Source organism: Anguilla anguilla, chromosome 3 (assembly GCF_013347855.1).
Source record: "Anguilla anguilla isolate fAngAng1 chromosome 3, fAngAng1.pri, whole genome shotgun sequence".
Taxonomy (NCBI): domain Eukaryota; kingdom Metazoa; phylum Chordata; class Actinopteri; order Anguilliformes; family Anguillidae; genus Anguilla; species Anguilla anguilla.
In genome coordinates this window covers 30,727,803-30,741,960 of record NC_049203.1, presented here as the reverse complement: position 1 = coordinate 30,741,960, position 14,158 = coordinate 30,727,803, and the positions used below count along the sequence as shown (strand labels likewise).

Sequence of the window (14,158 nt, the reverse complement as noted above, 5' to 3'; positions counted from 1 at the left end):
TTTGCACGCACTAAGAGCAATAGAAATAAAGTTTTAGGAACCATGATCAAGAAATAACATGGTCATAACATGGCAACACCATCTAGTGGCGAAATAATGTGTAATAAAATGTGTTTTAAAATGTGTAATAAATATAACTGTAGGATATGTAGTGTTTAGATTTTGGCCTTAGAGAGGAAAACAGTGAATAAGAATGTGGCCTGGCCTCCCCGTCACACGCATAAAAGCAAATGTGATTGGGGCAATTTAAAATCCACTGATACCCTAATCTAGGCAGACAATCTATAGGTCTCACCTCCTCAAACAAACCAGATGACACAGGACACCATATCGGGGGTCAGAGACCCTGCATAGCTATGTGCCAAACATTTCCCTTTCCCATGTCCTTATTAAGTTTCAATGCAATCTTTAGGTAGGCCAGTCCTTGTCATAAATTCGTCTGACCCCTCTTCCTTTCTCTTTTAAACCTTAACTCGGCCCCAATTAGGGAAAACATCCTCAAGCCATGCTGGGTAAGTTATTTAAGATGGCCACAGGAAAAATGTGTGTGTTTGGTTTCGGAGCCTGGAAGAAGAGTTTTCCTCTTTTTATTTTGGTGGTGGTTCCTTGGTTGTGTGTGTTTTTGTGTTTTTAGCTGGTTTCCTTTCATCCTGTGGCACTTATACTGGAAGTGGGTGATACTTTGGCAAGGTCTGGCTTATCCGTCTCTCTCTTTTGTTTAATTGTTTAACGTTTTGTATAATATCTTCTGTTTTGTAATTTAGAAGTAGTGATCCTGCGTTCAATAATGTATGAATGTATGATTTAAATTTGTTAATCTAATTGACTGCTTCATATTGAATTAAATTATTTAATCTTAAAACCTGGCATAGAGCTTGTTTTGACTTGTTAGTTGATTCCACCAGTGCACTGTAAAATGACAGAATTGAATTCAATAAATTTGGCGATTTAATTGATAATTCTCATTTTCAATAATTACTAAATTAAATCACATAAAATATATTTTTCATGTAGGTTAAGTGAGGGGTTCTAGCACGCAATATTATTTGTGTTCAGTATTCACCTTAACTCATCATCACCCAATCAGTGTAAACATCCCAGGATTTCCGCCAGTGTATTGCAAGCCCGGCGGGCCGCCGGGCCTAAATTGACCCCCCGCCGGGCCTAAGCATCGGGGATTATTATTTATTTTTTTTTTTTTTACATATTTTTAATGTTTTTTAAACTACAGTTACAGTGGGGCGGCTTGGTTGGAAAGCTCACCAGTGACATCTGTTGGTTAAAACGTGAACGCACTGTAGGAAAACAGCAGGTCTGTTCTTTACCCTCGTTGTGCATAGTGACGTTCAACACTTGATGCTTCCAACTATCACAAGCTAACAGTACCTAGCAAGGCACCATTTCTTTAGTAGGCTAACTAACCTCGTTACAAACTGTGTTATCACTCATCTCGTCGGTAAGTACATTCTTTTTATATTAACTTAAGCAGTGTGTAGGTAACGTTAAACTAGTAGCATGAATGTAACGTTCGATGCATTGTAACATTACATTATGTATTAATCGCCATCTAAATAACGACTTCACTTGTTTATTAATAACGTTAGCTTGGTGACAGTGATGTGCATGACAACGTGATCATTTAGCTAACTTAGCCAAACAGTCAGTAACACCGATACATAGATATTTTGTTGTTGAAATGTGCCCAGCATTCCAAGGCTGTACATTGTTGTAAGATTTAGTAGCCAATACGTAGGCAGTGTTGTGCATAGCTCTTACAGCTCGTTTCCAGCCCAAACCACTACAAAGAGAGCAATTTTTTTTTTTGGTCAGTGACATTTCCTTCTGACATCAACGACAGCAATCGCAAACACAACATTTATTTTGCCTTTTTGTATAGCTATTTCCATGGATAAAATCGCATTTATTATTATTATTTATTGGTAAAAACATTTACTTTGTTTCCAGGGAGATAGCCAATTACTTGCACGTTACATGACGTGTAGCCATTTCGTAATACGATCGCATTTCAGGCTAGAAAATAACCTGTTAATCCAAAGAAACTGCTGAGTCGTCTTAGAATCTTTATCGCAACAGAATGTATCAAGGCTGGCAGCCCGGATCAAATTTGTTGTAACAGTTGCCGTCCAAAACAAACACCTGAGAGAGGCCGCCTGGCGTGCGTGCCTCCCCCAAAGCGTTACGTCATTGTTTTGCAAAGCGCAGCTGTCGTAAAAACATGCTGGCTTCGATAAGCGGAATCGATAAGCTCGGAGCCATACGATTCCAATGAATAGGACAACTTGGAACGCGATTCCCATCCCTATTTAAATGTGCCCAGCATTCCAAGGCTTGTTGTAAGATTCAGTAGCCAATCAGGACTTGAATACAAGTTTTTTGTGGAGTGCCAAAACTTTGATATTATTTATTTTAATTTCTTTTGTTGTTGAAGTGTGCCCAGCATTCCAAGGCTGTAAGAATCAGTAGCCATTCGGGACTTTTTTAAAGTTTTTTGTAGAGTGCAAATACTTTGATATTATTTATTTTAATTTAATTTAATTTAATTTATTTTGTTGTTGTTGAAAACACAGCATTCCAAGTCTGTACATTGTTGTCAGATTCTTTGTAAGACTATGCTATGCTGTAAATAGTTGTTGATTTTTTAAAATGTGTGTTGAATAAATGACTTATTTATAACAACATTCACATTACGTAGTTATATTTTCAAATCTTCTGTCAGCTTTTAGCACTGACTTAATGTAGGGCCCTATGGAATCTGTGTTATAGCTTTTTTAAATTCTCAATTCTGCGATTCCGTCCGTGATTCTGTTATCACAGAAACTATAGGGCCCTACCTTAATGCTGCCATCAGTCTGTCACAGGCCCGTGCCGGACCCCCATCAAAAAAGACACTTGGCCGCCGGCCCCCGTCAAAAGATACTTGCCACCGGGCCTAACAACTTTTCTGGGGGAAACCCTGCATCCTCAAACCATGCTGGGTAAGGTATTTAAGATGGCCACAGGAAAAATTGTGTTGTGTTGCGGTTGGTTTCGGAGCCTTGGTGAAGCTGAGTGTGGACAGGTGGTGTGGTTTGGGCTCCACCTGCGGGCGGAGAGGGAGCAGTTTTGCTGACACTGCAACCCCAGGCGTGTGCAATTACAATTAATTGCTAATTGTTTATATGCTCTAACTGCAGTGAGACCGGGCGCTGGAATAAGAGACGCAGTGTGCAAATTCTTATCGTGTGTGTTTTGTTTTGGTTTGTTTTGTTTTTGTATTGTAGCAGAACCAGGGGGGTGGGGTTTCCACGTCACCAAGTTGAATAACCAAAACACACAAAGAAAGTACAATTAAACAAGGAAAGTCTATTGGGGAAAACTCACAAAGGGGGAAATCAGGCAATCGGTCCAGTTCCACAATCCTTATCGTAATCCGTGTCCGTATTCCAAAATTCAATCCAAAACTGGGTTCTCAGACAAAATGAGTCGATACACAAGCGGGGTAGTCAGGCAGTCCAGGTCACGACTAATTTGCACGATAACCCTCACAACTCTTACTCTCTCTCACAAATTGCATTTCCCTCACGGTACTTTGCAACTTCCTCAGGTGTCAGCTCTCCCTTTATCCCCGAGCCTTGAGTGCATAATGACCTGCAGGTGCGTCTGATTATTGCAGGAAGTCCTTATATGGTTCGGGGGTGGAGCCAATGTGCTGCCAGGTATCTGCCCTCCACTATCAATCCCTGCACCTCTCCCAGCTGTCTGTCACATACCCCCTTCCTCAGCTCCGATTGGGAGGGAGGGGTGGCCCGACACCACAGCGCGTCCCTCTGGGAGAGAGCATCTGCATTCCCATAGGCAGCTCCGGACCTGTGAAGGACCGAGAAGGCAAAGAGTTGTAATGACATCCAGACCAGTTGTGCGAGGTCCGTCACGAGGGTGAAGTTGAAGTACCGCCCTAATAAATAGTACTTTAACGTTTCCAGTGCCCACTTGATCGCCAGACATTCTTTTTCTACTGTAAAATATCTTTGTTCTTGAGGCAACAGTTTACGTCTGATGTATATCACTGGGTGTTCTTCCCCTCCCTGCAGTTGTGACAGGACGGCACCCACCCCCGTTTCTGATGCATCCGTCTGGATGATTAAGGGTTTTGGGAAGTCCGGGGTCGCTAGTACTAGTCCCGAACAAAGTGCCCCCTTTAGGTCTTGGAAAACCTTCTCCGTCTCCTCAGTCCACTTTACTTGGCTGGGCAGACAGCCCTGGGTCAGATCATTTAGCGGGCTGGCTAGAGAGGCAAAGTGAGGGATAAACCTCCGATAATAGCTGGTCAATCCCACAAACGTGCGCACTTGCTTCTTGGTTAGGGGCCGGGGCCAGTTTCAGATTGCCTCCACTTTCTCCATCTGTGGTTTGACGCACCCTCTCCCAATGGTATATCCCAGGTACTCCACCTCCTGTAGACCAAGCCAATGCTTTTTTGGGTTAGCTGTTAGCCCCGCCCCTCGTAATGCATGCAGCACTGTATTCACCCGGTCCAGGTGGGATTCCCACTCGTTACCATGAATGACAATGTCATCCAGATAAGCTGCAATGTACTCCCGGTGGGGCCAGAAATGTGGACCATGAACTGCTGGAAAGTGGTTGGGGCCCCGTGCAAGCCGAAGGGTAACTTCCGATAGTGGAACAGCCCGTCAAGGGTGGCGAGCGCAGTCTTCTCTCGAGCCTCAGGGGCGAGGGGCACCTGCCAGTATCCTTTGGTCAGGTCCAGTGTGCTGATGTAACGGGCCGTTCCCAGTCATTCGACGAGCTCAGCTACTCGGGACATGGGATACGCATCAAATTCAGAAATTTCGTTCAACTTTCTGAAATCATTGCAGAACCTAATACTCCCGTCTGGTTTTGGCACCAAAACAATCGGGCTACACCACTCACTGTGTGACTCATCAATGATTCCCGGTTCCAGCATAGTCTTTACATCCGCCCTAATGGCTTATCTCCTGGCTTCCGGTAGACGATAGGGTCGCAACTTTATCTTAGCCCCGGGCTCGGTAACAATGCAGTGTTGCACTAAGTCAGTGTGCCCCGGCTCACTGGAAAACACATCCAGGTTACGACTGATCAATTCTTTCAAGTCCTGTCGCTGGGCCTGGCTCAGCTGCTCCCCCAGTGGCACCTCCGGTGGCGTGGTATCTGCAACACTTTTGAGGGAATAGAGTACAGCACTTCGCGTGCATGACATTTCTTTAATAGATTCACATGATAAATCTGGGTGGCACGTCTGCGACCAGGCTGTTGGACCCTGTAATTCACTTCCCCCACCTTCTCAATGACTTCATACGACCCATTCCATCGGGGCAAAAACTTACATTCAGAGGTGGGGATTAAAACCAATACTCACTGGACTGGAACTCACGGCGTTGTGCCCCTCTGTTGTATACCCGGGCTTGGGCTTCCTGTGCCTCTTGCATATGTTCACGCACCAGAGGCCACAGGGTCGCCATGCTGTCTTTCATCTCCTCCACGTGTTCAACCAGGGTGCGATGGGGCAAAGGTTGCTGTTCCCACGCTTCTTTGGCTACGTCTAGCAGTCCCCGGGGTCACCTCCCGTACAGCAGCTCGAACGGAGAGAAACCGGTTGAAGCCTGGGGCACTTCTCGGATAGAGAACATCAAACAGGGCAACAGCTGATCCCAATTCCTCCCATCCGCCTCCATCACTTTTTTCAGCATTTGTTTCAGGGTTCGGTTAAAGCGCACCACCAGTCCATCTGTCTGTGGGTGATACACTGAAGTGTGCAACTGGGTTATTTTCATCACCTTACACAAGTCCTTCATCAATTGAGACATAAACGGGGTTCCCTGGTCCGTCAATATTACATCGGCTATGCCCACTCAGGAGAATAACATCACCAACTCCTGTGCGATTCCTTTGGTGGCCATCGTGCACAGGGGAATGGCCTCGGGGTACATGATGGCATAATCCTAAATGTCTAGAATGTACTGATGTCCACGACTGCTTTTGGGGAGCGGTCCCACCAGGTCCATAGCAATCCTGCTAAAAGGGACAGAGATTATTGGCAACGGTATTAAGGGATTACGTGTGTGAGGTTCTGGCACCACCTTTTGGCACTCGGGGCAACTGCGGCAGAAGTCTTCTTCAGCTTGCTTCATTCCGGACCAGTGGGACCGGGGTTTTATCCTCTCCAATGTCTTTTCTATGCCTAGGTGGGCCCCAGAAGGTGAGCATGCCCCAACTGCAGGACCGACTGTACGAAGGGTCTAGGCACCAGCAGCAAATCTATGCATTCCTCGTTTCTTTTTACAACTTGATACAACAGTTGTTTCCTTATAGCAAAGTGGGGGTATGAAAGGTGACTCACCCCTTCCATGTTTTTCCCATCCACCACAGAGACCTGCTGGAGAGCACTGGGCAGGTTGGGGTCCTCCAATTGGGCAGTTACGAACCGGCCCGCTAGGGGAGTCGACTCAACCTCCCCCTCGTGGTCCATTGGAAATAGCTCTTCCAGACTTATGTCTTCTCTCGCCTGTCTTTCCTCCACTGGGTCATACTCCGGGTTCTGTTGAGACATTGGGGTCCACATCCTGATACCCACATAAATGGACTTTTCCTCCACCGGGGTCACTTCCTGGTTTCCGGGTTCCTTTGCCCCTGTGTTTACCTCGTATTTCTGGATCTCCGGACATGCTGGACCACAGTCGGTTAAACATCGGGGAATCCCTCCCGATGAGTACTGGGACTGGAAGGTTTGGGACGACGCCAGCTCGTCCCACATGCTGCCCTCTGGTGGTCTACAGGTTAAGGAGTGTGGTGGGGTACACTTTGGTTTCTCCGTGTATACAGGTAATAGAAACTGGCTCGTTCAAGTTCAGGGACCGAGCAAAGTCTGGTCGAATCAGGGTTACCATACTGCCTGAGTCTAGGAGAGCAGTGCTGTCTTCCCCGTTAGCTTTCACAGGGGTGACAGGTGCGTGACAACTTTTGTGGGCCCAGCATGACATCAGCAGCCCGCAGGGACGTCTGGTGGCTATTTCACCACATTTGAAGCATTTTCTGCCGTCCATGTTTAGAAATGGGCATTGTCTTGGGAGCCTAGGGTGAGGGCTCCCCCCATCTTTGGCAGGGGTCCAAGAGACATCATTCGTCTTTTCCCGCTCCTTCGGGCGAGGAGAGCTTACTACCTTTGGGGGTAATCCGCTCCGACCTCCACAGCAGCCTGTTGTCCCTCGACTAATTTGATGAGCTGGTCTTCGCTTTTTTCGCAGATTTGCTTGACACGCCAGCTTCTTGGCTTCGAAAGGGAGCGAGCACGAAAACTTGTCGATTACAATTCTTTCCACGGGATTCAACGTCAGGGGCTGCATAGTTAGCCAGCTCTATGCAAGTCAAATGAGATCATGCATTTGTGACCTGGGGGAGACCGTGGGATAATACGTCCAATCATGAAAATTTTGCACCCGCCTGATCAGGGTGTATCCGTATCTCCGCATGATTTCCTTGTTGAGGACTTTGTAATGTTTTGCCTGTTCCGGGGTCAGATCCTGGTAGGTCTTTTGTGCCACACCAGACAGAAACGTGGCTACTAGACTAGCCCATTGCTCCAGTGGCTAACACTCCCGGGCCGCTGTTCTCTCGAATGTCTGGAAGTAAGCCTCAATGTCATCAGCCTCGGTCAGCTTCAGTAAAAACATACTAGGTTTGGGTCGGGGAACAGTGGCAGCTGATAGCTCACTGAGTTCGGCTCTGAGGAGGGCGGTCTGCTGGCGTTGTTCCTCCAGCAACTCCCGATGCATAGCCTGCTGTGACATGCTGGACTCCACCAGCTGTTGAATTAGTTTGTCCATTATATTTAGTTTCTGTTTTGTTATTCAACTTAGCTAGCACACGTAATGCAATGCCCGCATTCTCCACCATGTGTAGAAGAACCAGGGGGGTGGGGTTTCCACGTCACCAAGTTGAATAACCAAAACACACAAATGAAGTACAATTAAACAAGGAAAGTTTATTGGGGAAAACTCACAAAGCCCCCCGGGGAAATCAGGCAATCAGTCCAGTTCCACAATCCTTATCCGTAATATGTGTCCGTATTCCAAAGTTTAATCCTAATCCGGGTTCTCAGACAAAATGAGTCGATACACAAGCAGGGTAGTCAGGCAGTCCAGGTCACAACTGTAATTTGCACAATAACTCTCACAACTCTTACTCTCTCTCACCAAACGCATTTCCCTCACGGTACTTTGCAACTTCCTCAGGTGTCAGCTCTCCCTTTATCCCCAAGCCTCGAGTGCATAATGACCTACAGGTGCATCTGATTATTGCAGGAAGTCCTTATATGGTTCGGAGGTGGAGCCAACGTGCTGCCAGGTATCTGACCTCTACTATCAATCCCTGCACCTCTCCCAGCCGTCTGTCACAGTATGTACGGACTTAAAGCGCAATAAAATCTGTGTATGTCTGAGAACAGAGGATTGTGTGATTTGTGGGGTGAATGACTGCAGAGGGAGACAGGAGGCAAGAACAAGCTGGAAGAAGCGAGGGTGATAGAATCGCCACTGGGGCAAGCCCTAAGCCATCTGCTGGCGTTGCAGGAGAGACAGACTGCCGCCCTCTTTGAGCTGGCTCGGGCAGGCGGAGGATTGGGCTCTCCTGTGGAGCATGCTGCAGCAGAACCAGGCAGGATAGTTGGTGCCGACCACCCCAACTGGCAGGTACACCGGGCTACAGATGCCACAAATGGCAGATGCAGAGGACACAGAGGTGTAGAGGCGTACCTGACCATGTTGTTGGAGGGTACAGCGGCTGCCTGCGGGTGGACTACAGAGTGGGACGTGCATTTGCTTCCCCTTCTCACCGGAGAAGCTCAACCATCTGCGTACAGCCTGCCGGTGTTCTCAAGAACTAACTACGAGGACCTGAAGCAGGCGATTTTAGACCAAGTGGGTCGAACGAAGGACGACCACTGTCGCCGCTTCAGGGTTCTTTGATATGAGGATGCCGGCCGCCCCTTTGCTCTGGCTCAGCAGCTCCGGGACACCGCTAACCGGTGGCTCTAGCCAGCAGTGCACTCGGCGGTGGAGGTTGCTGAGCAGGTGACGCTCGAGCAGTTTGTGCTAAGCCTGCTGACAGCCAGTGTCAACCGGGTGCGCAGCCACAGACTAACGTCGCTGGATGCCGCCGTTGCCCTGGCGGAGGATCACCTCAGTGCCCTCCAACATTGCTCTCCAGCTCCTGGCCCCACCCCAAGGGAACCATGGTCTTCTCATCCGGTCCCAGCACCAAGGAGGAGACCACCAGGGAGACCCTCGTCGGTAGCGGGGGAAATCTGCCTCTTCTATCCCCAACACCCTGTCTCCCCACAACCCCTTCTATGTTCCCCCACAACCCCCGGTCTCAGTGGTTGCAGCGACACACACCCAGTGGCCTCCTCAGATGCCTGGGCAGGAGTGCTGGCATTGTGGGCGGCCCAACCATTTCCGCAGGAACTGTACCCTGATGGAAATGGGGCAAGTAGCGCGGGTCGCTGGCTCGTCAGGAGAGGATGTACCGGATACAAGTAAGGATTCAAGGAGGTACACGCCAGGCTTTGCTGGATTCAGGGTGTAAACAAACCATGATTCACCAAAGCTTGGTTCAGCCTGAGGCATTGGTGGAAGCATCATGGGTGTCAGTAAGGTGTGTGCATGGGGATGGTGTCAGGGGAAATTCGACACAGGGAGAAAAAACATAGAGTAAAGGCTGCGGTTAGCTCCCGCCAGTCACATCCCCTTTTATTGTGTATTGATTGGTCGGGGTTTCATAATATAATGAAAGGTTACATGGGGAAGCGATCATGACTGATAGAAATCTATGAGCTATGTGATGTGTTCAGTGGTGATGCAAAGTTGTCCATGATTCGTAAATTTGTACACAAAGATTGTCTTAATTTGGATAAGTGGCTGAACCCTTTATTGTTTGCAGTGCGTCAGGTTCCCCAGGCCTCCACAGGATTTTCTCCCTTTGAATTACTTTTTGGGAGGCGGTCACGCGGTGTGTTGGATCTAATTAAGGAAAGCTGGGAGGAAGGTCCAAGCACCAGTAAAAATGAAATTCAGTACGTTCTGGACCTGAGAGCAAAGCTCCACACACTAGGGAAATTGTCATGGAAGCATTTGCTGCAGGCACAAGAACGACAACAGCGCGCATATAATAAAAGTGTTCAGCTGAGACAATTTGCACCGGGAGATAGAGTGCTTGTATGACTCCCATCTTCTACCTCCAAATTACTTGCCAGATGACAAGGCCCTTTGTGGTCACACAGCAAGTGGGGCATGTTGATTATGAAGCTGTGTGGTCTGACAGGGGTGGGGCAACACAGATATACCACCTCAACCTCCTAAAAGCGTGGAGAGAGGTGGCTCCTTTTTCTCTGGTTACCACAGTGAGTGAGAGAGATGAGTTGGATCCAGAGGTGATAAAAACGGCTAATTCTACCCCGGCCCTTTGTGATGACCATGTCTCAGTGTGCCAGAGAGCAGATGTAGCCCAGTTGTAGAAGCGCTTTGCGGATGTGTTCTCCCCCCTGCTAGGGTGAACAAACCTCATCCACCACCACATTGAAACATCTCCAGGGGTGACGGTATGTTCTCGACCCTATAGATTGCCCGAACACAAAAAGAAAACCGTGCAGGCAGAATTGCAGGCTATGTTAGAGATGAGAGTGATATAAGAATCAAACAGTGCGTGCAGCAGCCCCATTGTGCTTGTGCCAAAGCAGGATGGGTCGGTACACTTCTGTGTTGATTATTGCAAAGAGAATGTTGTCTCACGCTTTGATGCTTATCCCATGCCTAGGGTCGACGACCTCCTGGACCGGTTGGGCACTGCTCGTTTTTTCACGACACTGGATTTAACCAAGGGCTACTGACAGATCCCCTTGTCATCAGAGTCTAGGGAAAAAATGTCTTTCTCCACTCCGTATGGATTGTACCAATTTGCCACACTTCCATTCAGGCTGTTCGGGGCACCTGCTACTTTCCAATGCCTCATGGACCGGGTGGCTGCTGCCACACTCTCCATTTGCTGCAGCCAGCCTACTTGGATGACGTAATCATTTATAGTGACATCTGGGAGCGGCATGTGGAGTATGTGGGGGCGGTGCCTGGGTCTCTGAGGTGTGCAATTCTTACGGCCAACCCGAAGAAATGTGTACACTCCTGGGCAAAAAAAATGGCCCAAGCCCAAAATGGCAAAATATTAAGCTTTTAATGGTCTTAACAACAAATCATTGGTCAGAAAATTAGCAAGAATTAAACAAATGCACTCCTGAGACCTCCTGTGCCACCATTTGCTCATTTACTTTTGCTGCAGTGAACTGTTTGGGGAAAAGCTAGAAACGGAAATTCACTTATACAGTAGACAAATTAACATAATGTCAAATGTTTCGTATGTGGTTGCATATCATTTGCATGCCATGACTTCCTGATGTCTGTGGCCTATCAACATCATCAGTCTGGATATCTTATTTTCAGGTAGTCCTACAAGTGATACAAAAACTCTGCATTTGAATGGATCTCCATGGGAATTGGGGAGTGGGACTAGATTCAGCTGTAAATTATGCTGATACAGTATGGAACAAATTTGTTGGCTAAATGGCTGTAAGTCATCAAGGGTCCAAGGTATCAAATGAGCCTCAAACCACCGTGATACTGCCAGATACGTAGTAGATACTGCAAGTATTGTTTCTCCTGATTAATTTTCCTGTTGAACTCAATGGAAAAAATATTCCGGAGAAACAATGCTTGTAGTATCTACTGCATATCTGGCGGCAGCAGCACGGTGGTTTGAGGCTCATTTGATACCTTGGACCCTTGAGGATTGTGTGGTTTGTGGGGAGAAGGACTGCAAACGTGTTACAAAGAGTTTTTCTCTTTTTATTTTGGTGGTGGTTCCTTGGTTGCGTTTTTAGCTGGTTTTCCCTTCATCTTGTGGCACTTAAACTGGAAGTGGGTAACACTTTGGCAAGACCTGCCTTATCTGTCTCTCTCTCTTATCTGGTATTTCCTAATCAATTGTTTAATGTTTTGTATAAGGTCTTCTGTTTTGTAATTCAGAAGTACTGAGCCTGCATTCAATAAAGAATGTATGATTTAAATTTGTTAATCTAATCTAATTGACTGCTTCAAACTAATTGATTGCTTCGTATTGTATTGTTTAATCTTAAAACCTGACATAGAGCTTGTTTTGACTTGTTAGTTGATTCCACCAGTTTACTGTAGACTGACCTATCAATAAATTTGGCGATATAATTGATCACTCATTTAACAATAATATATTTTATATGTATCTTAAGTGAGGGGTTCTAGCACGCAATATCGCTTGTGTTCAGTATTCAGAGCACTGAACATTTTAACAAGGGCACTGACTGTTGAAACCGACAGATTCAGAAAATAAACATTTTTAATTAATCCTTGCGTGACCCACAGGTCATTGCAAGTCAATAAAAAGTTATTCTGAGTGACCACCTTTATCCTATGATGAAACATTTCTATCCTGATGGGAGTGGTCTCTTCCAGGATGAGAATGCCCCCCATCCACAGGGCACGAGGGGTCACTCAATGGTTTGATAAGTAAGAAAATGATGTGGATCATGTGATATAGCCATGACAGTTACCAGATCTCAACCCAACTGAACACCTATAGGAGCTTTTGGACCGAAGTGTTAGACAGCGCTCTCCACCACCATTATCAATAGAATTTCATAGAATTTATGCCAAGGCACACTGAAGCTGTTCTGGTGGCTCACAGAGGCCCAACACCTTACTGACACATTTTTTGTTAGTTTTTCCTTTAATTAGTCATACATTACACTACCGGTCAAAAGTTTTAGAACACTTCCATTTTTCCAGTTTTATTGAAATTTAACCAGTTCAAGTCCAGTGAATGACCAGAAATGGTACAATGGTAGGTGGTAAACTGCCAGAGGTTTAACAAAAAAAAAGTTTTGGTTACCAAAAACTGAAAAATAATGTAAATATCAGAGCTATAAAAAAAGGCCTTTTTCAGGGAACAAGTAATGGGTAAACAACGTACAGCTTTTCTGCAGCAATGGAAGTAAATTAAGCCTTGAAAGTTGATGCAAACAATTCCATCCACAACAGGTGTCTCAACTTTACTTACAAACCCTCTGGCTGTATAAAATCATTTTTGGAATTTTTGTACTGTATTACTACACCCTCCAAAGAATTATTTGGACAATATTTCACTGCAGGAAATAGTATATTGACATTGAACAGTCTTTCCAACTTTCCCTAATGTGGGTGGGAGTAACTGACGTTAACTCTAGCTATTTATTAAATTAGCGAACGTTACTATCATCCAAAGTAAGCTAGTGACACTCTGCTCCAACGGTAACTACTATGCCAGGGGTCGGCAACCTTTTTGATATGAAGTGCCATATTAAAATTTTCTTGTCAGTGTGCCATATGTGACGGGTGCTGGTGAAAAGGTCCGCAAGTCGCAAATCTTGAAATCGTGCTAGGAGGCAAAAAAGGTTTTTTTAAATTTTTTTTACTGTTTTCCTTTTTTTCATATTACGAAAGTTAAAGTGTTGAAGAAGTCACTCAATAGAATAAACAACATTTTTAGGGTCACTAAATACTTATAATTTGTCAGCAAAGTCGGCTTGTTTTAGTGATTCTTACAGCCGGGTTTTGGAGGCGTGATGGGGGTGCAGTTTAATTAGCATGTTTGATTTCGTTGGCTATTGTCACTTTGTTTCGGTCAAGCCACCGCCCATAAATAAAGCCGTGTGGTAGTAGCCTATGTTTGTTTACTGTGTGAGGTTGCTAAAATGGCGGACGCTCAATCAGTAGGTGAGAGTATAAGCTTTCTAACGATGTATAACATGTCTAATTTTGCTTTTGGAATAGCGTTTTATAGGCTAGCGTAACCGAACATTTTCTTACCATGGCATTCGCTCTATATGGTAGCATTAAAAGACGTTGCACCTAACGAAACGTTACGATTTTTCGTAATTCCTTGGAAAATACCATTATTATTGAGGACTTCTGGGCATAGCTAAGCCATATGTTTGCTGATAGACCTATCTAACATCGTTTTCTGGAGCAAAACAGAAGCGGATATAACTGTCATTGATTTACTG

General features: G+C 45.9%; 1 protein-coding gene across 5 annotated transcripts in view; it reads right to left on the bottom strand.

Annotated features, from left to right (window-relative positions):
* ubr3 (ubiquitin protein ligase E3 component n-recognin 3) overlaps window positions 1-14,158 on the bottom strand; it is a 418,217-nt gene that overhangs the window by 209,142 nt on the left and 194,917 nt on the right. The gene's annotated exons all lie outside the window — the stretch shown is intronic.